The 11,686-nt window shown below is 35.4% G+C and overlaps 1 non-coding gene across 1 annotated transcript; it reads left to right on the top strand.

Annotated features, from left to right (window-relative positions):
* The first annotated feature begins 8,087 nt into the window (after nucleotides 1-8,087).
* LOC148804471 (small nucleolar RNA R71) lies at nucleotides 8,088-8,194 on the top strand. Its single transcript, XR_016081697.1, has one exon. It is a non-coding gene; the product is annotated as a small nucleolar RNA R71 (small nucleolar RNA).
* The last annotated feature ends 3,492 nt before the right edge of the window (nucleotides 8,195-11,686 follow it).

Here is an 11,686-nt window from a genome sequence, read left to right as displayed (position 1 = left end):
CGTGTTTCAAGAAACAACCATACGGGTGTTTCAGTGTGACACTTTCACTTGGATGTGTAGGAGCCATTAGTAAATCCAATGGCCCAAATTACCCATGCTTGCATTTAATGACCGATTTTCAGATCCAATGGTGGATTTGATGCAAACCACATCTGACAGTAGAAATGTGTGGTATAGGTCCTCAAAGTGTGAAATTGATATTTATTGATGTATATTATATGAAAATTTTCAAGTTTTGCAGAATTCGTCCCACACTTCTTCACTGATTATAGGCATCATCATCAATGGATCCATTGTAGAGCCAATGTGGTTAATAAGAGACAAATACTCCAATCGTCTCTTCTTTAGTGCATGAAACTTGTTCATTAAATTTGGTCCTTATATAATTCCATCCTTCTGTGTTGAATGTTCCTGTAGGCCTGTTATTGGCCCTTACCATTCAACCATCAACTTTATAAAGGTTTCTTCCTCCATGTCTGATCACACTGCACTATCTACCCCACTTTCGGACCCATCCCCTTTAGTTGGTTGTGAAGACATCCTGATATGCAAGTCTGAATCCAAAGAACAAATCAAAACTTCAATTGACTAGCACACACCATTGGCTTTCAGATGGTTGCGATTGAACAAACCATGGACCTAAGTCTTATTTTCTTGTTCATTCAATATTTAATATTCAGATGATAGGAACATTAGAGTCCTACAAATCAATTCTTTGGGAACAGCGGTTGTGGTGAGGCATGAGGCTTATGCCTCATTTTTATGTAAACATTGGATCTGAAAAAGTAAAAGGAAAAACAATAATGTATATTAAAGAATTTTGATTTGGTATAAACTTCTGTTATACCATATGGAGTTGTAGGAGCAACTATTATTATCCATCATGTTGTGTATGTAACCATGTGGAACTATGTAATAAATATAGATAAGAGTTCAAACCCAACATTCCATGGGTTTCTGCCAAAAATCTATTATGAGTTTGATTGTATGATCTTATCTTACAATCCTGATATATCAAAATGGCGACATCTCTCCGCATATGCATCTTGTCTATTAGTTCCTGTTGGTAGTCTATTCTCATGGTATACCAGGGATTTCTTAAATCTTGTCTTCATTTAAATGTGCAATATGATTTTTAATTAATTATCAAGTTCCCTTTATAAGTGTTATGATCTTATAAAGTTTCCTAATAAAATAAAAGAAATCCTATTCTTTTGGTTTAGATTTGATGTCATGAAAGTTTTGAATTTATAATGATGTTTTCAATAATCCCAAATATTTAATGGTTAAGTAAATTATTTAGCTACATATAAGACAAAGCTCCCTATATAATTGCCTCTATAATATCTAAAATTACAGCAACGCCACATATAAGATAAATATAGTAGTGCCACACACAATTATTTATGATTATGACATCCTATAAATAAAATGTCATTCCTCTTCTTTCTCAGCTCTCTCTCTCTCTCTCCTATTCTCTATCTCAACTTTTATTTATTCATTTATTTATTTATTTATTATTATTATTATTATCTAAATATTTATTTATTTAATAAAATTAAATAAATTATTTATTTTAATAAAATAAATCAATAGAATAAAAGAGATGCGACATTAAGAGTTAGATTTCAATAAACATTTATTTATTTATTTTACTCAATTATTTATTTATTTAGAAATAATTTACTAACAAATTATTCTCTCCCCTTGAGCCCAATATTTAGTGTTGTCAACGGGTCGGGTCTGGTTCAAGATAGTTGATAACTCTGTATTTTGATGTCTTATGGGCATTATTTCAAGGGTATTTTAGGCTTTAAAATAGTCAAAATGTTTCCTTTCCCCAGTTAAATTCAATATTGTGATCTCTAAGGGTTCCTATGCAAACTCTGGGGAAAACTGGAGAAATTTCAAGGATGAAATGCAGTTTTTGAGAAGCTGGTGTGAGTTCCAACTGAGAGATGGGTGTTTCTGTGCAAAACTGAGCACAAGAGGGTGCCTCCTATCTGCCAAACCCAGATAGGCGCCCCTCCTACTATATTAGCATACTCCCTCTCCTTAGCAAACCTAGGGCGCCTCCCACTCATTCTTTTCACCTCTAACAAACCCTAGCCACCCTAGGCTATCAAATCTCCACCCTCTACTCTCTCCTAACCTCTAATCTCTACCATCCAAGCCTTAGCAGCCCCTCATACCCTTAGATCTCTCCCTATACAACATCCTAGCCTTACACCTCATTCCTTAAACCTTAACCAATCACCTTAGGGCACTACATCGCACAGGCCAATCACCTTTCTCCAGCTATAGGCATCCAAATCTGCACTCTCCATTCTGGGTGCCTAAATCTCAGCCCTACATAATATTGGGCTCCCTTTCCTATTCTTTTCAGCCTTAGGACTTCCTTAGAACAATCCTAACTCTCCATTCTCAAACCCTAGGGTGCCCATATTTTTGCATAAACCCAAGAGTTGCCCATCTCTTCCTCTCTAATCCCAATTATGTCCACCCTTCTTTGTAAAAAGGACCCAAGGGGCCCTTGAGAAGGGGATGGTCAATTCACACAGTTCACAAGGCTAAGGTTTCTTGAGGAGTTCAAGGGCTGTAGAAGGGAAGGATGCCTAGATCTTTTCAGGAGAGGTTCTTGCAAACAGTCCAGTCATTCTGCAACTACTACCACTGGATTTGATCAACCATCCCTTTTGTTTTCTTTATTTTCTTTTAGGTTGGATTCTGCCCCCAAGTAAGGCGGAATCCTGTTCTTGAAAAGTTCAAGGGTAGAGGAAGAGGAGAACGCCCAAGCAAGAGGAGGGGTTCCGGTTTGCAATTCGCCAAGCCACTACTGCCACCTCTGGATCCGGATCCTAACCAGTTTCCCATAGTTTTAGATTTACTTTTTACGGATGCTTGCCATTCTGCAACTACTGCCACTAGATTTATTCAACCATCCCTTTTGTTTTCTTTATTTTCTTTTAGGTTGGATTCTGCCCCCAAGTAAGACGGAATCCTGTTCTTGAGAAGTTCAAGGGTAGAGGAAGAGGAGAATGCCCAAGCAAGAGGAGGGGTTCCTGCTTATAATTCGCCAAGCCACTACTGCCACCTCTGGATCCGGATCCTAACCAGTTTCCCATAGTTTTAGATTTACTTTTTACGGATGCTTTTATATTCCGTTCTTTAATTTCTAGTTTTTATTTTATTTCTACAATTTATTTTTATCAAATTTAAATTTTGTCTTCCCTTCTGTAGATCTGAAATTCAGCCAAGTAAGATAGAAGGCCCAGCTCAAGGAGTTCGAGGGTCAAAGGATAGATCCGGAGACTACTACCTCTGGCTAAGTTGCAGATTTTTTTATTTAGTTTTTTATTTTTGTTATTTATTTATTTTTCTTCAATTTTTACTTTCAGCATTGTTAGAATTTTATTTTAATGGATTCCGGTTCAATTAATTAAATTTTGTGTTTCTACAATCTCAAATCTTGTTCTTTTGTCTGGATTGAAGTACGTAACAATTTTTCCCTCGCCTCGCAGTGGATACGACCCCTTTCTCACCACTAACTGTGTTTTGTAGTTATTTTCAGAACCGGAAAATTTATAAATAATGAAACTGGTGCTCCAAATTGGTTAATGACACACTTCCGGACACACCAAGTTTTTGGCGTCGTTGCTGAGGAAGCAATGGAGAAAAAAATTTATTTGCTTTGTTTGAATCTATTTCATTATTATTTTCTTATTTTTGTTTGATTACTTGATCTATAATCTCATTTTAATTCTTGTTTCTCTTTGATTTTGCAAGACGTAATAGCAAAATGTCGGGTATCGGAGTGTTGTGGGACTGTTGAATAAAAGAGAAGAGAAATTGGGGTTGCGATTCAGGTGTAGTCATCCCAATTTAATCCTGTTTTTTTGTTTTTATTTTCGATTTTTTTTTTTGGTAAAGTAGTGTTTTCAAATTCTTAGTTAATTATTTTTATTTCTTGATAGATACGATTTGTTTTTTTCTAGGATTATTGATAGCTATAATTATATAACCCTACCAAGTGCACTAGTTATCAAGTAGTATAAAGATACCTTTCCCACGAGGATTTAACAAAATAAGTATTAGAACTATAGCCTTCCTTAATTATTTGGACAACCGAATTTCAGATCTAACAATAAGAACTACTGAAAATTAAGAATAGAAGAAAAAGAAATAAAAATAAGGGCAATCAATAACAAAACTTACAACGATCTAATTGGAAGCGCTACGATTGTTGGTCCACCTAACCATTCCAATGGATATCAATTTATTAGATTAACAAGATAATTTATTATTTTCATAAGCTGAAGTTTTTCCAAAAATATTTAATATCCCCTCTCAGGATATATCAAATCTACCTCTATCAAGTAACCCTTCGATCTCTCGACTAGAGTTCTCATGATAGAAATGCACTAAGTTCTATGAAAAACTTATATCATCATATGAATCATGTATATATATCTCTATATAGCATTCAATTCACACTATGAATTATTCAGTCGATTATGTGAATTTCTCTCTCGATTCATTCACATAAACCAAATCAATTAAGAGGTGGCCAAGTTCTTAATCGCATTATGCATAATAACTCATAGACAATATGAAAATAACAATCTTGGATAAATCAGAATAAAAATCAATTCATTGTCGTGGTTAGGCTTCCCACAACCCTAGCTACAAATAAATTAATTCATGATAAAGGAAATAAAATAAACAAGGGGTAAGAAAGAACTCATGACATCGCCCTTGAAGCTGAGATTTTGTCTTCTCCTTGCCGCCACCTCCTTCTTGAAGCCTTCTTGCCTTGTTAATCTCCTTCTTGAAGCTTTCTTGATTGTCTTCTTGATTGCTACAGAAAGAGAGCTTGAATGCTTGATGCCTAAAGCTAGTCCCCCCCCCCCCCCCCTTCTATAGCTTTAGGAGGAGGGGTTGTGTCCAACTCCTCTTAGGAGTTCTTTCTTAAAAATAGAAAGTCCTAATTAGATCTAATCCTATCTAGTAATCTCAATCTTTTATCTTTCTAGAATTACAATTGAAATTTAAATCTGATAGGACTCTTTATTCTCGAATTCGAGTTGGACTTCTTTAATAAATTGGGTTGCTACAAGGCTTTTATGCGAATTGGGCTTTAACTATGAACTGGGCTTTACTACGAATTTACTTCGACTTCAGGCCCAATTTTGAACTCGATTCAAATCGAATCTGTTAAAACCTAAAACATGAAACTTGTGGAGTTCTCCATTATCTTTCCAATGCATCTTGAATCTTCTCAATCGGATTCTGGATGGGAGAGTTGTGCCCAAATCATCTCGTAGTGCCGAAACTAGGTAAAATTACCCGATTAGTCTTGTTTTTCTCCTGACACCTTCTTTCATGCCCTGAATCGAAATACAAGAATAATGAGTCCAATTAAATACTAATTAAGTATAAAAGACTGAATATTTTTGGATAAAAATATGATAATTTTTATTCTCATCAAATCCCCCCACACTTAAACCTTGCCCGTCCCCGGGCAAGACAAAATTCAAGCAAAAATAAAACAAGAACAAACTAACTATCCTACCGATTTGTAAACTCAACTCTCCTTCATATTTTTCCATAAATATCCTAGGTCGGTTATTGCGAACTATTAAGTCAACACAACCAAGTTATACTCAACTCATCTATCAGCCAATCCCTTCTTTACTACTACAAACCGGGTAGTAAAATAGGGAAAACATTTTTACTTGCTCTCTTTTTTTCTTTTTTTTTTCTCTCATTTGTGGAAATGAGTGCATTTTATGCTCCATCTCACTTTTAGGACTTAGTTAGTGGGTGCATTTTATGCTCCATCCCACTGTTGGGATTACTTGGTCAATAGGTGCATTTTATGCTCCATCCTATTATTGAATTGCTTGGTTGGTAGGTGCATTTTATGCTCCATCCTACCAATTGAATTGCTTGGTTGGTAGGTGCATTTTGTGCTCCCTGATCATATTTCTTTACTCAGTTCACAAGAATTTTCCCAAAATATTATTTCAATTGATTTCAAAAGAGTTGAGTTTTTTTTAAATGCAGAAAAACATGACTTAAATCAAATTTTAGAACACAACCTAAATCCTAATCCCCTCCCCCACACTTAAAACATACATTGTCCCCAATGCGAAGTTAAATGCAAAGAAAGGGCAAAAAAACTAAACTAGAAATGTAAAAACAAAATGAAAAAGGAAAAACAAACTTCCCTATTTTTAATAATGATGAATCGGATCCTCTAACTCTCCTGGTTGCAGCTTTCGGTGTGCTCCCCTTTCATCCATCATGGGTGGGTTCAAATCTGGAATAGGGGCCTGCAAAATAGAGGGTAACAGTCTCTTATTAAAAACCGGCAACATAATATAATGAGCATTACCTTGTCTTGGCTCGAACCCATCTTGACCGTCCTTCTTGACCGTCCTCCAAACAATTCAAAACCTCCTTAATTTCTTCATCCAAGACCTGTACATTTTTACAAGAATTAAGAATGCAACTTTCCAAAGGATCATCTAATTTAGATGCGTTAAATTCAGCTGCCCAAACATCAATGCAATCGATTGCATATATTACATGTTCAATTGTGTTGGAATATTTTATGGTTTTAAATACACTAAATATGACTTCTTCACCATTGATTCTAAAAGTAAGTAGACATTTTTGCACATCAATTAAAGCATTACCAGTAGCAAGAAAATGTCTTCCTAGAATCAAAGGCATTGTCTTATCTTCTTCCATGTCCAACACAATGAAATCAACAAGAATAATAAAATTGCCCACTTTGACTAAAACATCTTCTACTATTCCCCTATGATATTTAATGCTTCTATAAGCTAATTGCAGGGTAATAGTAGTAGATGTTAGTTCATGCAATCTAAGTTTTTCAAAAATAGAATATGGCATTAGATTTATACTGGCACCTAAATCACATAAAGCTTTTTCAAATTCAGTATTTCCTATGGTGCAAGGTATAGAAAAATTCCTTGGATCCTTAAGCATTGGGGGCAACTTATTTTGGAGAATAGCTGAGTATTTTTCGTTTAATTTCACCAACTCACATTCTTCCCATTTCCTTCTATTTGACATCACCTCCTTTAGAAATTTGGCATATTTTGGCATCTGTGACAATACATCAAGAAGAGGGATGTTAATATGTATTTTTTTTAAACACTTCTAAAAATTTCTCAAATTGTTTATCCAAATTAGCTTTCAAAACTCTTCTAGGGTAGGGGAGAGGAAGTTTAATAACATCTAAATTCAGTTTAGGCGTACTCCCTTCGGTCTCCTTTTGTGAATCGGCCACTTCAGCTTTTTAATCATCATTCTAGGTCTCGCCAATAGTCTTTCCACTTATTAAATCAACGGCATTCACTTGCTCCCTTGGGTTCTTCTCTGTATTGTTAGGCAGTCGTCCCTCTCTTCTTTCTGACAATATATTCACAATCTACCCCACTTGGACTTCTAAGTTCTTAATTGATGCTTCTTGATTTAAGAATCTCTTTTCATGTTCTTGGAATTTTGCTTCAGCAACATTAATGAACTTAGAAATCATTTCTTCTAAATTACCCTTCTTTTCTTGTGGGGGTGGTTGTTGTTGAAATCCCATGTTGTTCCACGAAAAATTCGGATGACTCCTCCACCCTGGGTTGTATGTGTTCAAATAGGGGTTGAAATTCGGCCTGCCACCATGAGAAATAAAATTAGCACTTTCATGTGGAGCAAAAGGATTACCTACCAAACAGTTAGAATTAATATGTCCTAATTGACCACAAAGATCACATGGATTGCTAGATGATGCATTTATTGTTGCGACATTAAGATTATCTAATTTTGTATCCAAACTAGCAAGTTGAGTAGATAAAGCTGCAAAAGAATCTATATGGTGTACTCCCTTTTGATCAGCTCGGTCATTATTCCATTGGTAGCTATTTGATACCATTTCTTCCACGAGATCATAGGCTTCCTCTGGAGTTTTCCTCATGATTGTGCCACCTGCAGCTACATCAATAATGGAGCGATTAGATGGAGTAATACCATTATAAAAAGTTTGAATTTGATGCCAAACTGGTATTCCATGGTGAGGACACTTCCTAAGCATCTCTTTAAATCGTTTCCATGCCTCATACAAAGATTCCCTCTCTAATTGAACAAAAGCAATGATATCATTGATCAATTTTGTTGTTTTAGATGGAGGGAAATACTTAGCCAAAAATTTTTGAGTCAAGTCATTCCAAGTAGTGATACTTCCTGCAGGGAGTGAGTTAAGCCAATCCTTAGCACTATCACGTAATGAGAATGGAAAAAACCTAAGCCTAATAGCATCATCGCTAACTCCATTATGCTTGAATGTGTCACATATTTCTAAGAAGTTAACAATATGTACATTAGAATCATCACTCGGCAACCCACTAAACTGAATACTCGTTTGGATCATTTGGATGATTGCAGGCTTGATCTCAAAATTATTGGCTTGGATTGTTGGCTTGCAAATGTTAGAAGCACCCCATCAATTAAGTATAAAATACTGAATATTTGGGGATAAAAATATGATATGTTTTATTCTCATTATTTTTTGTTTCATTCTTAGAACTATTTTTTATAGGATCGCTAGGTTCTCTGTTTTTTTTTTTCTTTGTTTTCAGATTAGAAACTCATTTCATTTCTTAGATTTTTCTTGCTTTACTCATGTTTTTTTTTTGTTTAATCTTTACAATAGAAAACTCCCTTCTTAATCTTCATTTCTGTAGTATTAATTTTTTTGCAAAATTAGTTCCTCTATTTTTCTGTTTTCTGTGATTAATTGTTGTTGTAATTAATTGCTCCCTTAATTAGTGGTTTAATTGAATAATTGATTGATAATTAGGAAATTATTCAAATTTCTGAATTTGAGTTTAAATTTTAAAATTTTAATTTTAATTTGAATCTGAATTTGAATTTGAATTTGAATTTAAATTTCATAATTTTGAATTTCAAAAAAATATATATATAAAATAAATAAACAAATTAATATTTTAAAATTTTTGCATATGCATTCCAACATTTGGGGTTTGATATGCTCTAGAGCATGCACCATATAGGATTATTTAATCACTAAAATTATCTTGTTAGTTGTTAATGTGTTAGGGTTTTTCATTTTTAATTGCTCCTTTTGCTGAATTAATTTATTTTATTATTTTATTGCTGAATTGCATATTAAAGATAATTGTTCATGCATTGTAATTAGTTGCATTTATTTTGTTTCTTGTGTTTTTCCTTTAATCCATTTAAGGGCAGTCCAATTTAAATAAGATAAGGTGGGGATTTCATCACTCTTCCTTGGCCCAAAAACTACCCTTTCACGTGTGATTTACCCTAAACCTTAATTTAAAATTTGGATAGCAAGATCCTTTAGGGGGCCCTATACATTTGGTTCAAAAGTGTGCTGAATTTTAGGGAAGCTTATAATTATTTTCCACAATTGGCGGTTGGTGTCTAAGGAAAGAGGTTAACCGGCTAAGCCTAAGCGAGTTTTGTGGTTAATTATTTAGGTCCATGCGAGAGCAAAGGGAGCCCACCCACATCCCCACCTCTTACCTAGCTAATCAAAGGAAGTGGTGTAATTCCAAGTGAACTTAAGAGGATTCACATTGGTTCAACCACTAGTTTAGGAAACCTTAGTTCAGCCCGTAGGTCATGTATTTGAATTGCTTGCATTTAAAAAAAATAAAAAATATATATATAAAATTTTAAAATATAAAAAAAAAATAAATTAAATTAAAATAAAATAAAATGAATTCAATGGTTGGAGTTTGGGCAATGAGAAACTACTTTCAACCTAAGCCACAAATAGATTGGAACCATGTGTCTCAACAACTGGATAAGAATAATGGGATGGCCCAAAGATTTGACCAAGTCCTTACATTTCATCAACAATTTAGCCCATTCCCAACCTTGTCATCTTTCCCAACATGTTCCATCTGTGCAAGACCAGCCCTACGGCGGGCCCATGTCAACCAGTCATTCTAGAGCAAGTCCATGCAACTAACGGATTTTTCCAACCCAATGCTAACCCATCATTTAGTCCATATAACCCTAGGTGGAAAGACCAACACAATTTTGCTTATTGTGCCCAAGCCCAAGAAACCACACTGCTAGATGAGCACTCTCAATGGCCAGAAGCCCAAACACACTATGAGTATATTGATTACCCTAGAACTTAACCGGCTCAGCCATGTCAAACCTCCTCTCAGCCTTATCAAACCGATTCACTTGATGATATGTTTCTATAGCTCCAACAGTTGATCTCAGCTCAGCAACAGTCAATCTAAGATTAGAGAGCCAAGTAATTCAGCTCAAGGAAGCTAATCTGCAGTGGGAGAATGATTCAATGCTTAGTCAACCGGTTGTCAACCCTAGAAACGAATCCCTAGGTCATCCCTAATACCAAGATCTTACAACCTCTAATGTCCCATACTTAGAAAATGCTGAAGAAATCTTAGCTCTTCAAAGGGAAGGAAAGTTTGAAGACCTATGTAAGTCCCGGAGTCCTGCTGCATACCTAGAACAGAATAGGAATTGTTGTACGATAGATGTAAAGAAAAACCCCAGAGAAACCAATTTGGTCACAGTAGATGCCAATCTGTCTAGAATATGTTCTGTAGAGACATGATGCCACTTAACCCTATTCAAGCTATAAAAATCTTTGATGTCTGGGGTAATGATTTCATGGGACCATTCCAGCCATCATCTGGTCACGAATACATCTTGGTGGCCGTTGATTATGTATCAAAGTGGATTGAGGCAGTGGCAACTTGAATGAATGATCACAAAGACGTCAAGAAATTTGTTCAAAAGAATAATTCCTCTAGGTTTGGGTGTCCACAGGCAATCATCAGTGATTGGGGGATCACACTTTACTAATGCACAACTCCATGCTTTGCACCGCAAATACAGAATCACCCATAAGATAGCAACCCCTTACCATCCCCAAACAAATGGTCAAGTGGAAGTATCTAATAGGGAAATTAAAAGTATTCTGCAAAAGTCCATTAGACCCGACCGAAAAGATTGGTCCGACAGACTGGACGACGCACTTTGGGCTTATCAGACTACCTACAAAACTCTCATTGGAATGTCTCCTTATAGGCTGGTTGTTGGTAAAGCATGTCACTTTCCCGTCGAGTTAGAACATCGGGCTTATTGGGCCATTAGAAAGTTCAATCAAGATTTAACCCAAGCTAAATTTCGAGCCCTGTAATTAAGTGAACTAGAGGAATTGTGCAATGAGGCCTACAAAAGCTTGCACATTTATAAAACCAAAACATAAGCCTTCCATGATAAAAACATTTCAAGAAAAACTTTTGAACCGAATCAAATGGTCTGGCTTTTTAATTCTAGGCTATGATATTAAGGTCTAGGTGGGGCGGGCTGTTTATTGTGGGAAAAGTGTTTTTGTATGGTGCAGTTAAAATTGTTGATCCAAAGAATGGAAGCACATTCAAAATCAATGGTCAAAGACTTAAACCATATTTGGAAGGAATCTCTAAGAGAGGAAAGATTGAGAAGATAGGCTTAAGTGATCTAGAGGGAATGGCATCTAGCCGATTACGTTAATCTTAGCACTGGTTGGGAGGCAACCCAATGTAACTTTCAGTTGTTTTTGTTTTCAGGATTAGGTTTTTGCTTCTTT

Source organism: Nelumbo nucifera, chromosome 1, assembly GCF_055504915.1.
Source record: "Nelumbo nucifera cultivar China Antique chromosome 1, China Antique-T2T, whole genome shotgun sequence".
Lineage (NCBI taxonomy): Eukaryota > Viridiplantae > Streptophyta > Magnoliopsida > Proteales > Nelumbonaceae > Nelumbo > Nelumbo nucifera.
Note: the sequence above shows the minus strand (reverse complement) of the source record. Positions and strands in the feature narration are given on the sequence as shown.